This window comes from Thalassophryne amazonica, chromosome 23 (assembly GCF_902500255.1).
Source record: "Thalassophryne amazonica chromosome 23, fThaAma1.1, whole genome shotgun sequence".
Taxonomy (NCBI): Eukaryota; Metazoa; Chordata; class Actinopteri; order Batrachoidiformes; family Batrachoididae; genus Thalassophryne; species Thalassophryne amazonica.
The window spans coordinates 5,077,867-5,092,468 of NC_047125.1; the positions used below are offsets into that span (position 1 = coordinate 5,077,867).

The 14,602-nt window shown below is 46.4% G+C and overlaps 1 protein-coding gene and 1 long non-coding RNA gene across 2 annotated transcripts in view; one reads left to right on the forward strand and one right to left on the reverse strand.

Moving 5' to 3' along the window:
* The window catches only part of LOC117504818, a 3,434,143-nt gene that overhangs the window by 2,602,486 nt on the left and 817,055 nt on the right, over window positions 1-14,602 (forward strand). The gene's annotated exons all lie outside the window — the stretch shown is intronic.
* Window positions 1-14,602, reverse strand: part of LOC117504886 — a 370,101-nt gene that overhangs the window by 280,950 nt on the left and 74,549 nt on the right. The window contains exon 4 of the long non-coding RNA XR_004558945.1: window positions 9,244-9,248. This is a non-coding gene — a long non-coding RNA (uncharacterized LOC117504886). The remainder of the gene's footprint in view (window positions 1-9,243; window positions 9,249-14,602) is intronic.

Consider the following 14,602-nt stretch of genomic DNA (forward strand, 5'->3'; position numbering starts at 1 on the left):
TGTGGGCAGTCTAAGGCACACCTGTGCACTAATCATGGTGTCTAATCAGCATCTTGATATGGCACACCTGTGAGGTGGGATGGATTATCTCAGCAAAGGAGAAGTGCTCACTATCACAGATTTAGACTGGTTTGTGAACAATATTTGAGGGAAATGGTGATATTGTGTATGTGGAAAAAGTTTTAGATCTTTGAGTTCATCTCATACAAAATGGGAGCAAAACCAAAAGTGTTGCGTTTATATTTTTGTTGAGTATATGTTTCACTGCGTTACATTGCTGACTGTTGATTGTTTTATTTAAACCATTCATTCATTCATTCATTCATTCACTAAGGATACAACTTTTTCATTTTTTCCCCTCAAAAACAATTTCCAAAGTGAACTCACTTTTGAGCTATCTTTAAAAAGGTTGACCCTTGAACCCATGTTTCTGCTCTTATGCAAAACCTGTGTGACTATGTGAAAGATTGCACAGCACTTGGCTTTCAATAAATTCTTTACATTTGTTAAGGCTGCAGTGGTGATTAGATTGTATTGCTGAGTCTTCATGCTTTTTCCCTTTTTTGTTTATTATTCAACTAGTATTTGGAAATCCACCCAAATGCTATAGAGTGTAAAAAAAAAGTTAGTCATGGGTGAACCTTTTTAATCAAATACAAAAAAAAAAAAAGAAAAAAAAAAGATTTTCATTGTTTCCTACCAAAAGCTTGTCAGAATATGATACATGACTATGTGGTTACAAAAAATGTGCACTGTACAGAGATGTGGAAAAAGGATTAATTTAATATTTAGTCAGTTTTTTCTATCGTGGTGACAGCTTGTTAGTTAGTTAATGCTGCAGGTTGTCATCATAACAGTAATCACTTTATAAATTCAATCATCATGGCACACAGCCCTGATCATTTAGGGTCTGCTGTCACGGCGTCGACTCGTCTGTGCATCATCAGTGTGTTCTCCAGCCTTGGAGACTGTTCTGTATTCATTAGGTCCATGCTCCATACTTCACGGTGACCTTGTGAGGTCTTGGTGTGCACTATGCATCCCTTCAGCATCTTGTGGTCTCCTCCCGGATTGTCTGCTCAAACCCAGAACACAGAATGGACTCCGTTTATATATTTCATCAATAAGGCAGAATTTTATTTTATTTTTTTTTTAGTTTGGGAGGTCATGTAACTTATCTTTATATTCAGACTTTCACAGGAATCAAAGCACTAAATAAAATAAACAATAAATGTCAATATAACTACCAAAAAATGCACAAAAATTCCAAATTAGATCTGAGAATACAGACAGAATGGTGCGACTTATACAACAGGAAAATATGGTCGTTTTTTTAGAAGAATGCTTTGCACTCAAGTACTTTTCTAGCACTTGAACCTTTACTTGTTAATGAGTACTATTTCAGCATCTAAGTACATATTTTCAGTCTTCTTTCCACCACTGCTCAGAGCTCCGTGTGTTCCAGATCACAGCAGGACACAGCGCCCTCTGCTGGATCTGAACCTGAACCCAGTTCGGTCTCCCTGAAGAGTGACTGGTCAAAGGGATGGTTCACTGATTTCAAAGGAAAACGACTGTCTGCTGGAAAGAAGTGAGCTCTGAAAGTCTGTCTGTTTTCAGGATTATTCATACTCATTGTTATGTCATATACACGCACGCACACACACACACACACACACACACACACACACACACACACACACACACACACACACACACACACACACACACACACACACACACACACACACACACACACACACACTGGACCATGAACCTGAGTGTGCAATAAATGTACACAGGAATCCGTGCACACGGTTTACAAAACTGTGACTGGATGATGAATCTCAGGACTCAGTAACTCCACCGCTGTTTAATTTATTTCCATCTGAGCCTCGGGGGCCTCTGTACAAATCTGAGGCCAAAAGAACTTTGACCAGACACAAAGTAGAGCTGCCACAAGTTTTACACTGGATACCCTTTCTGATGCAACTCTATATTACAATGAGAACGGGCACAGTAAAATCACCAGTGTAAAACTGGTGATTTTACTGTGCAGGGGTGGGTTTTGAACCAAGAACCTTCCGCACTGAAAATATGCATATTTAACCACTTGGCCACCACCCCCCATGCAAGCATCTTATTGGATGATTATTATAAAAGTGCACATTTGTCATATTATTATTATTATTAATAATAATAAATGCACATATTGTTGATAAGTAATATTAATATTAAAAATCTGTGCATGTCAGATAATTATCAATATTTATATAAGTGCATGTGTAGGATCAGTAATACTGTTAATATCAATATACGAGGTCTGTTAGAAAAGTTTCCGACCTTTTTATTTTTTTCAAAAACCTGATGGATTTGAATCACGTGTGCTTGCATGAGCCAACCTTGAACCTTCGTGCGCATGCGTGAATTTTTTCACGCCTGTCGATTGCGTCATTTGCTTGTAAGCAGCCTTTGTGTGAGGATTTGTGGAGTCTCTCGTCGTTTTTTCTTTGCAAGGAAATGGCGGAACGACTGGAGCAGCGCGACTGCATCAAATTTTGCCAGAAACTGGGCGACAGCCAGGTGGAAACCATTCGGATTATTCAGATGGCTTTCGGTGACGATCCTATGGGCATCACACAGATTAAGGAGCGGTACAACCGCTGTCCCATCGAGATGAGGTGAACGTCGAGATGAGGTGCGTCGCACAATTGCACATGTGGAGATGATGCAACTCGCTCGATGTGCAACTGCACATGCGCATTTTTTTTTTTTTCCTCTATCCACCACGGAGAAGTGCGCTTCATCTGCGGAGGTGAACAGCCAGTGGAGCAAACAACGTTTTTAAAAAAAAATATATAGAAACACACTGCTTCACTTTAAATGCACAAGCCCGTTTCAGACCATAAGCACAGACCCTTTCTCTTAAAAGGCTTTATTTTACTCAGCATGTGGCTTTGTAAACTTGTAGCATCGCCTGCTACATTGATTAGCGCTTACATTAGTTATGGACATGCTTTGCGGTCTTCTTCTGGGATTTTTATACATTTACGTGCCCATCAAAATAAGTGAACTTCATCAAGTAATTTTTCAGTGCATGCATGTGCAGTTACGCGAGGCACCTCATCTTGACGGCGCACCTCCGCTCGACAGACTTATCTGTCAAGATGAGGTGCGTGCACCTCATCTCGACAGAACACCGGTTTAAAGATGGCTGCACAACGGTGGAGAGCGAGCCACGCTCCGGGCGGCCATCAACATGCAGAAATGACCAGATCATTCCAAAGTGAAAGCTGTGGTGATGTGGGACCGTCGTGTGACTATCCGAGAAATTGCGGAAGAGGTGGACATCAGCACTTTTTCGGCACATTCCACTGTGACAGAAGATTTGGCCATGAAAACCGTTGCAGCGAGATTCATGCCGATGGCTTCGGCACGAAGCTGATGGCGGAGCAAAAGCAACTCCGCGTTGAAGCCTCACAGGACATGTTGTGACATGCCCAGCTCGTCCACCATTCGGAAGATTCAGATAGCTTTCGGTGGCTTTTCAGTCGTGTGACTATCCGAGAAATTGTGGACGAGCTGGGCATGTCACAACATGTCCTGTGAGACTTCAACGCGAAGGCGCTTTTGCTGCGCCATCAGCTTCGTGCCGATGAATTTTGCTGCAACTCTTTTCATTGCAAAATCTTCTGTCACAGTGGAATGTGCTGAAAAAGTGCTGATGTCCACCTCTTCCGCAGTTTTCGGATAGTCACACGACGGTCCCACATCACCACAGCGTTCACTTTGGAAATGATCTGGTCATTTCAGCATGTTGATGGCCGCCCAGAGCGCGGCTCGCTCTCCACTGTTGTGCGGACGTCTTTAATCCGGTTGTACCGCTCCTTAATCTGTGTGATGCCCAAAGGATCATCATTGAAAGCTGTCTGAATAATCCGAATGGTTTTCACCTGGCTGTCGCCCAGTTTCTGGCAAAATTTGATGCAGTCGCGTTGCTCCAGTTGTTCCGCCATTTCCTTGCAAAGAAAAAACGACGAGAGACTCCACCCATCCTCACACAAAGGCTGCTTACAAGCAAATGACGCATTCGACAGGCGTGAAAAAATTCACGCATGCGCACGAAGGTTCAAGGTTGGCTCATGCAAGCACACGTGATTCAAATCCATCAGGTTTTTGAAAAAAATAAAAAGGTCAGATACTTTTCTAACAGACCTCGTATTCATACGCCAACTCATAATTTTGAAAATGTTCATAAAGTCACATCTTAAATTGAATTTTTTCTTCTTTTTTTTACTCCTTTGCCTTTGTTGGATGACAGTATGTGATAAAGCTTTAAGCATAAATTGACGTGTGTGTTGTGTCATTGCCATGTCAGTGTATTCTGCACAATATGTGCTTTTTGGCAGCAGTATCTGCCATCAGACTCAGATTGTCTCTGACCACAATCTATGCTGGAACACACAATCTGCATTTTCTTGTAGCTGCAGTAAATATGTCCTCATGTGAGTCGAAGAGTGCTGAAATGTTCCTGTTCTGGGTCTATAAATAATTGGACTGCATTGGTCCCAACTGACATGACAGATATGAGTAAAAAAAAAATAATAATAATCCTGGGCCACGTGGCACTCAGACCATTCTGGGTGCCAGTGCCAAGCTCAGAAAAATGAGGAGGGTTGCATCAAAAACGGCATCCAGTGTAAAACAAAACAAAACAAAACAAAGCCACAAAAATCATGCAGGTCTCAAATCAAATTTCCATACTGGATCGATCGAGGCCCATGTTAAAAAGAACTGCCACTGGTTCTGCCCTACAGGGTGCTGACAAAAATTGGGCTACTGCTGGGCTGATACCAAGAAGGGGAGGAGACCATGTCCAGAGGTAACAGGAGAGGAAGAAAGTGAGAGTCAGCACTTTGAATGTTGGCATTATGGCTGGAAAATGGAGAGAAATGGCTGATATGATGGAGAGGAGAAAGGGGGAGAAGAAACCAAGTGGAAGGGAAGTAAGGCCAGAGTATCTGAGGTGGGTTCTAGTTGTTGTATCATGGTGTAGATGGGGGAGGAATGGTGTTGGAGTCATTTTAAAAGAATAGTATATTAAGAGTGTGTTGGAGGTTAAGCAAGTGTCTGACAGGGTGATGAGTGTGAAGTTGGAAATTGAAGGGGTGATGATGAATATCATCAGTGCATATGCCCCACAGGCAGGTTGTGAGATGAAGGAGAAAGAAGGGAAGAGGTGAGACAGTGGATGGAGGTGAAGCGATTTTGAACAACTGTTAAAGTATTGAAGTTGTGGTGAGCAAGACAGCAAGGAAGATGCTGGGTGCAAAATCTGGTCAGTGGTTGTACTTTAGTAGGTTGTAGTACTTTATAACTTAAATTGCTTAAATGGGTGGAAGACAAATGAACTGACTTTTTGACATTTTGAGAAAAGCTTCAAGTTGGACAGAATATTATCAGTTTCCACAGACACAGGACAGAATTTACATCTGGAAGCTGTGAGGAAAATTTCCAGCCTCAGTGTGGAAAAGTCACAAGTTTAGACTTCGGGGTCTTGAACCTCGTTGGATTTTTGGACCCGGTGGTGGTCATAGTCCACAGCTGGTTTGCTGCTTTCATGACCATCTGGTATGGACAGAAAGAAACTTTGAGAAAATCATGTTTCCGTTTACTGCATGCAGAGATTTCCCAACCTGCTGCATGTCTATCTCGGCTTTCAATGCTTACCAGTCCAGTAAGTATCAGTGAAATTGTGGAGAGCTGGACATGTCCAAACTTGTCCTCTGACACGCCGAAACGGAGGTGTTCCTTTGTCTCGCTTCCAAAGCGAATCGGTCGTGACGTGCGAAGCATCGAGGAGAACATGGGGAAGTTATCTTTGATAAAGATAAAACAATAAACCACCCAAAATGTATCGGAAGTTACAGATAACCAATAAATTCCAGTCTTGTCTCCGGTATAGTAGCAATTACTAACAAGATGATTTTGAGTTTTAACACCGATCACATTTGGAAGCATCAAAAGAGACAACAGACTACAATAATGAGTCAGCACTTCTGTCTTTCAGTGTTCTGTCCCAGTTTACCTCATGGCTTCCAGCACTGACACACCTTAGAGAAGCCAAAAACCTCAGCTCAACCCAACCACAGCACTGCCGTCACGCTCCATTAACTCCATAACTCCATTAATGTCAATTCTTTCATTTGTGCAAAGTTAAGATATAACATATATCTTTTAACGTTGAATAAGGCACTAATTCTGAAGTTTTTTAACAAACACACACAGATGGCATTCTGGATAAAATGTGCCACCGGTAACACTGATTGCTTGATTAATTCTATGTAAACCAACATGTTAATGTGAGGTGTGTCGTGTGTTGGTGTTTACAGATAAATGTGCTTTTGTAAAATATGCCATTTTTTATTTGTAAAAGCCAAGTTGTAATTAGATATCCATCTGATATAACCGGTGTCAAAATAAACAGAACACTGCCATGATCTACTGGTGCCAGTGCGAGTTTTGACCCTTTTTCAGATGATTTTTTATTTGTGTCAGAATTTTTTGGATCGCACCAAGTTTCAGGTTAATCGCGCGTCCTGCATCTTTTAGTATACATGGAGTAACGAGCTGCATTTAACATCTCACGACCACCTCCTGATCGGCAATTGTATGGTCAGATGAAAATCAAACCTGCCTTTGACAACATCATAAAAAACAGACCAGAGTTTCAAACTTCAAATGAGTTATTTTCATTAGTTACTTCCTCCAAACCATCAACATGTTTATTAGACCCCATTCCTACCAGGCTGCTCAAGGAAGCCCTACCATTAATTAATGCTTTGATCTTAAATATGATCAATCTATCTTTATTAGTTGGCCATATACCACAGGCTTTTAAGGTGGCAGTAATTAAACCATTACTTAAAAAGCCATCACTTGACCCAGCTATCTTAGCTAATTATAGGCCAATCTCCAACTTTCCTTTTCTCTCAAAAATTCTTGAAAGGGTAGTTGTAAAACATCTAACTGATCATCTGCAGAGGAATGGTCTATTTGAAGAGTTTCAGTCAGGTTTTAGAATTCATCATAGTACAGAAACAGCATTAGTGAAGGTTACAAATGATCTTCTTATGGCCTCAGACAGTGGACTCATCTCTGTGCTTGTTCTGTTAGACCTCAGTGCTGCTTTTGATACTGTTGACCATAAAATTTTATTACAGAGATTAGAGCATGCCATAGGTATTAAAGGCACTGCGCTGCGGTGGTTTGAATCATATTTATCTAATAGATTATAATTTGTTCATGTAAATGGGGAGTCTTCTTCACAGACTAAGGTTAATTATGGAGTTCCACAAGGTTCTGTGCTAGGACCAATTTTATTCACTTCATACATGCTTCCCTTAGGCAGTATTATTAGACAGCATTGCTTAAATTTTCATTGTTATGCAGATGATACCCAGCTTTATCTATCCATGAAGCCAGAGGACACACACCAATTAGTTAAACTGCAGGAATGTCTTACAGACATAAAGACATGGATGACCTCTAATTTCCTGCTTTTAAACTCAGATAAAACTGAAGTTATTGTACTTGGCCCCACAAATCTTAGAAACATGGTGTCTAACCAGATCCTTTCTCTGGATGGCATTACCCTGACCTCTAGTAATACTGTGAGAAATCTTGGAGTCATTTTTGATCAGGATATGTCATTCAATGGCAATTTGCATATTAAGCAAATATGTAGGACTGCTTTTTTGCATTTGCGCAATATCTCTAAAATTAGAAAGGTCTTGTCTCAGAGTGATGCTGAAAAACTAATTCATGTATTTATTTCCTCTAGGCTGGACTATTGTAATTCATTATTATCAGGTTGTCCTAAAAGTTCCCTAAAAAGCCTTCAGTTAATTCAAAATGCTGCAGCTAGAGTACTGACAGGGACTAGAAGGAGAGAGCATATCTCACCCATATTGGCCTCTCTTCATTGGCTTCCTGTTAATTCTAGAATAGAATTTAAAATTCTTCTTCTTACTTATAAGGTTTTGAATAATCAGGTCCCATCTTATCTTAGGGACCTCATAGTACCATATCACCCCAACAGAGCGCTTCACTCTCAGACTGCAGGCTTACTTGTAGTTCCTAGGGTTTTTAAGAGTAGAATGGGAGGCAGAGCCTTCAGCTTTCAGGCTCCTCTCCTGTGGAACCAGCTCCCAATTCGGATCAGGGAGACAGACACCCTCTCTACTTTTAAGATTAGGCTTAAAACTTTCCTTTTTGCTAAAGCTTATAGTAAGGGCTGGATCAGGTGACCCTGAACCATCCCTTAGTTATGCTGCTATAGACGTAGACTGCTGGGAGGTTCCCATGATGCACTGAGTGTTTCTTTCTCTTTTTGCTCTGTATGCACCACTCTGCATTTAATCATTGGTGATTGATCTCTGCTGTCTTCCACAGCATGTCTTTTTCCTGATTCTCTCCCCTCAGCCCCAACCAGTCCCAGCAGAAGACTGCCCCTCCCTGAGCCTGGTTCTGCTGGAGGTTTCTTCCTGTTAAAAGGGAGTTTTTCCTTCCCACTTTTGCCAAGTGCTTGGTCACAGGGGGTCGTTTTGACCATTGGGGTTTTTCTGTAATTATTGTATGGCTTTTGCCTTACAATATAAAGCGCCTTGGGGCAACTGTTTGTTGTGATTTGGCGCTATATAAATAAAATTGATTTGATTTGATTTTTCAACATGAGGATGTCTCCATCATCTGGTTAGAAGGTAAAAATCAGAATAATAACTTTATTTCTGTTGCTCTTTCAGGATAAACACCCCTCAGCAACAGTCGGGAACAGTTTTTTTTTTTTTTTTTTTTTGATGATGTCACGGCTCACACTCACTGATCTGAACCATCTCAGTGAGGTCAGCGCTCACATTCCATCCTCATCTTCCTAATGGTTCATTGTTTTTGTCACGTTTGGAGCTTCAGCCTTTTCTGCTCAAACTTTGATTTCACTGAAACTCTGCTGTTATTCCTTCAAAAACAACTTACAGGGACAATAAATCTGTATTTCACGCTGTGATGGAAACTTTGATCTGTTCCATCACTAATTTGAACAGAGACTTAATTTCTCTGATTTTAAAGTGAAAATCTTTCTTGTTTTGAATCGTCTCTGCAGGTTATCTGGCTGTAATCTGTCAGAGAGAAGCTGTGAAGTTCTGTCTTCAGTTCTCAGCTCTCAGTCCTCCAGTCTGACAGAACTGGACCTGAGTCAGAACCGGCTGCAGGATTCAGGAGTGAAGCTGCTGTCTGCTGGACTGGAGAGTCCACACTGTCACCTGGAGACTCTCAGGTCAGGATTTAGTTTCTGCTTCAATTCAATTTCAGTTTCCTTTATATTTCCAAATCACAACAGAGTTGCCTCAAGGTGCTTCACACAGGTAAGGTCTAACCTTACCAACCCCCAGAGCAACAGTGGTAAGGAAAAACTCCCCCTGAGGAGGAAACCTCAAGCAGACCAGACTCAAAGGGGTGACCCTCTGCTTGGGCCATGCTACAAACATAAATTATAGAACAATTCACAGAACAATTCATGGACGAATATACAAGAATTGCTGTTGGTGCACAGGACAGGAGGGTCGCCAACACAAATACAACTCCCATCTCTGGATGGAGCTGTTGTGTGGGCCGCCAGAAGAGGAGGTACTGCTGGCCCACCACCAGAGGGCGCCCTGTCTGGAGTGCGGGCTCCAGGCACCAGAGGGCGCAGCCGCCTCACAGGAGCAGCCAGGGTGACAGCTGTCACGCATCACCTGCAACAATCATCTGATCGGCGGGAGTATATCAGCAGGACGACGTCTCCACCTCTTTGCCGAGATATCGTTTCTACCTAGAAGGTAACGTATCTCAGCTGACGGATTGTATCCTTTTGGATTTTGTGCATTGTTTTATAGAGTACTTTTCCAACGAGAGGTGGAGGTAGCTTTCCTACCGTTCGGATTCCTGGGTGCAAACGCGACCTCATTTAATTGTTCTTTGTTCCTCGCCAGCAGTACCAGGTCCGACACGCGGAGGCAGTGGCCACCTGGGAGTTCGGGACTTGGCGGCTCCAGTATTCCCGGGGTCTGGTGGCGGAGGAAACCGTGTGGTTCCGGTTCTACTTTGGAGAGGCGTCTCCTATCTTCGAGCCTGCCCACACGACACCTTTGTGAATTGACTTTTGTTCATTATTGTAATCTGTTGTATTTGTTGTGCGCAGTCACAACAGTAAAGTGTTGTTATTTGACCTATTCCATTGTCCGTTCATTTGCGCCCCCTGTTGTGGGTCCGTGTACTTACACTTTCCCAACAGGATATCTCGGCCAACGTCATGGATCCCGAGGGGCGTCAACCGGCTGTTGAACGGCCAATGGAAGAACAGGGCGCACAGGCGTCCGCAGGAGGAATGATCGGTGAGTTGCAGCGGATCCTCACTGCTTTCACGGCTCGGTTGGATTTAATAACCGAGCAGAACGTCCTCCTTAACCGCAGGGTGGAGGCTCTCGCCGCGCAGGTGGAGGCGCGCCTTCAGGGCGCTGCTGCAGCTCTCCCTCCTGTCGACCCTGTGCGTAACAGTGACGTTCCACAGGTCATTCAACGACCCCTCCCACCTTCCCCGGAAGCATACATAAGCCCTCCAGAGCCGTACGGAGGTTGTGTGGAGACGTGCGCAGACTTCCTTATGCAGTGTTCGCTCGTCTTCGCACAACGTCCTGTCATGTACGCGACTGATGCTAGCAAGATAGCTTATGTAATAAACCTGCTTCGCGGTGAGGCACGCGCTTGGGCTACAGCGCTCTGGGAGCAGAATTCACGGCTTCTTCAGACATATGATGGGTTTGTGAGGGAGTTCAGAACAGTGTTCGATCACCCAAATAGAGGAGAGACCGCTTCAGCCGTGCTGTTGTCAATGAGACAGGGGCGCCGGAGCGCAGCTGCCTATGCAGTCGACTTCCGCATCGCGGCTGCGAGGTCCGGCTGGAATAGCACTGCCCTCCGCGCCGCCTTTGTAAACGGACTGTCATTGGTTCTAAAGGAGCACCTGGTGGCTAAGGACGAACCGCGGGATTTAGATGGGCTTATTGATCTCGTCATACGATTAGACAATCGGTTAGAAGAACGCCGTCGGGAACGAGACGAAGGGCGTGGCCGGGCACGCGCCGTCCCTCTCCCTTCCGGTTCCGACCGCGTTCCGCCCTCCCCACGCTCCACGGCCCCTGCGCTCCGTATGGTTACAGCTCCCCCTGCTGACGAAGCTATGGACACGAGCAGGGCCACATTTAGGGCACCAGATACACAGAGGAGGCTGGCCCGCGGAGCGTGTTTTGTTTGTGGCTCGATAGAGCATCAAGTGAGCGGTTAAACACCAACGCCCGCCCCTAGAAACTGGGCTAGGGGTGGGCCGAGACATTCACGTGGGACACACCCACATTGCCACACAACTCCCAGTTACAATCCTTTATGAGGATTCAACCCTGAAGGCCCCAGCACTGGTGGACACGGGCTCTGAAGGGAATCTGTTAGACAGCAGATAAGCCAGGGAGATAGGGCTCCCTTTGGTGGCGCTTACCTCGCCTGTGCAGGTGCGAGCACTAGATGGCTCCCTACTCCCTCCAATCACGCATAAGACACCACCTGTAACTCTGGTGGTGTCAGGAAATCACCGGGAGGAGATCGAGTTTTTTGTGACTCCTGCAACCTCCCGTGTGATTTTAGGCTTCCCCTGGATGTTAAAACACAATCCCCGGATCGATTGGCCGTCTGGGGTAGTGGTTCAGTGGAGCAAGACCTGCCATCGGCTATGTTTAGGTTCCTCGGTTCCTCCCGGTTCCCAGGCTAAGGAGGAGGTCAGAGTCCCGCCCAATCTAGGGACGGTGCCGGTGGAGTACCACGACCTTGTAGATGTGTTCAGTAATGATCTGGCGCTCACCCTTCCCCCCCACCGTCCGTACGATTGTGCCATTGATTTGGTTCCAGGCGGTGAGTTCCCGTCCAGCAGGCTGTACAACCTCTCACGACCTGAGCGCGAATCAATGGAGACCTACATCCGGGACTCTTTAGCCGCCGGGTTGATCCGGAATTCCACCTCCCCGATGGGTGCAGGTTTCTTTTTTGTGGGTAAAAAAGACGGCGGACTTCGTCCATGCATTGATTATAGGGGACTGAACGAAATCACGGTTCGTAATCGATACCCGTTGCCCCTGTTGGATTCAGTGTTCACGCCCCTGCATGGAGCCCGAATATTCACTAAGCTAGATCTTAGAAATGCGTATCACCTGGTTCGGATCCGGAAGGGAGACGAGTGGAAGACGGCATTTAACACCCCCTTAGGTCACTTTGAGTACCTGGTCATGGCGTTCGGCCTCACAAACGCCCCCGCGACGTTCCAAGCTTTGGTTAATGATGTCTTGCGGGATTTCCTGCACCGATTCGTCTTCGCATATCTAGACGATGTACTCATCTTTTCTCCGGATCCTGAGACTCATGTCCGGCATGTACGTCAGGTCCTGCAGCAGTTGTTGGAGAACCGGCTGTTTGTGAAAGGCGAGAAGTGTGAGTTCCACCGCACATCTTTGTCCTTCCTGGGGTTTATCATCCCCCCCAACTGCGTTCAAGGAGTTGAAACGGCGCTTCTCATCTGCACCCGTTCTGGTGCAGCCCGATCCTAGTCGCCAGTTAGTGGTTGAAGTGGACGCCTCGGACTCAGGGATAGGAGCTGTGCTTTCCCAGAGCGGGAAGACCGATAAGGTCCTTCACCCTTGTGCCTATTTTTCCCGCAGGTTGACCCCGGCCGAACGGAATTATGACGTCGGCAATCGAGAACTCCTTGCGGTGAAAGAGGCTCTTGAAGAGTGGAGACATCTGTTGGAGGGAACGTCCGTGCCATTCACGGTTTTCACTGACCACCGGAACCTGGAGTATATCAGGACCGCCAAGCGGCTGAACCCCAGGCAAGCCCGCTGGTCACTGTTCTTCGGCCGTTTTGACTTCCGGATCACCTACCGTCCCGGGACCAAAAACCAGAGATCGGATGCCTTGTCCCGGGTACATGAAGATGAAGTCAAAACGGAGTTGTCGGATCCACCAGAACCCATCATCCCGGAGTCCACTATCGTGGCCGCCCTCACCTGGGACATAGAGAGAACCGTCCGGGAGGCCCTGGCACGAAGCCCGGACCCCGGAACTGGGCCGAAGAACAGACTCTACATCCCACCAGAAGCTAGGGCTGCAGTCCTGGACGTCTGTCACGGCTCTAAGCTCTCCTGTCATCCAGGGGTGCGAAGAACTGTGGCAGTTGTCCGGCAGCGCTTCTGGTGGGCGTCCCTAGAGGCCGACGTCCGGGATTATATCCAGGCCTGCACCACCTGTGCCAGGGGCAAGGCTGACCATCGCAGGGCTTCGGGACTGCTCCAGCCGCTGCCCGTGCCCCATCGCCCCTGGTCCCACATCGGCCTGGATTTTGTCACGGGCCTCCCGCCGTCCCAGGGCAACACCACCATTCTCACGATAGTGGACCGATTCTCCAAGGCGGCCCACTTCGTGGCCCTCCCGAAGCTCCCGACGGCCCAGGAGACAGCGGACCTCCTGGTTCACCACGTCGTCCGGCTGCATGGGATCCCAACAGACATCGTCTCCGATCGCAGTCCCCAGTTCTCCTCGCACGTCTGGAGGAGCTTCTGCCGGGAACTGGGGGCCACGGTGAGTCTCTCATCCGGGTATCATCCCCAGACCAACGGGCAAGCAGAACGCGCCAATCAGGAGATGGAGCAGGCCCTGCGTTGCGTGACAGCCGCGCACCTGGTGGCCTGGAGTACCCATCTGGCCTGGATCGAGTATGCCCATAACAGCCAGGTGTCGTCAGCCACCGGCCTCTCCCCTTTCGAGGTATGTCTGGAGTACCAACCTCCTTTGTTTCCGGTGGTTGAGGGAGAGGTCGGTGTGCCCTCGGTCCAGGCCCACCTACGGAAGTGCCGTCGGGTGTGGCGTGCCGCCCGTTCTGCCTTGCTGAGGGCCCGGATGAGGACGAAGGCCCATGCAGACCGTCGGCGGACCCCGGCCCCTACGTACCGGCCAGGGCAGGCAGTGTGGTTGTCTACCAAGCACATACCCCTTCAAGTGGACTCCCCTAAACTGCAGGACCGGTATATCGGTCCGTTCAAAATCATCAAGGTCATCAGTCCAGCCGCAGTGAGGCTTCAGCTTCCGGCCTCACTGCGGATCCATCCCGTTTTTCACGTGTCCCGGATCAGCGAGTGATATGTTACTAGTTGGCCCGTTTGAATAGCCCCCTGGCTGCTCCAATGAGTACATACTATTAGTACATACTCGGTATGCCCTGTGCCATTACGCACAGCGATCATTAAAAGCAGGAGCACAGGGAGAGCCTCTGATGACAATCTCACATGCTCAAAGACTGTGTAACTATCAGGATTGCTCCACTAGTTTGCATGTGAATGTTACTGGATAACTCTGTTGCTTTCTCTGTGTAAAGCACTGTTTACCATAATCAATGGACAACAAAATGCATAGACCATTTTGTATATATTATTCAAAATGTGCATTTGTGTTTATTGTTTGAACC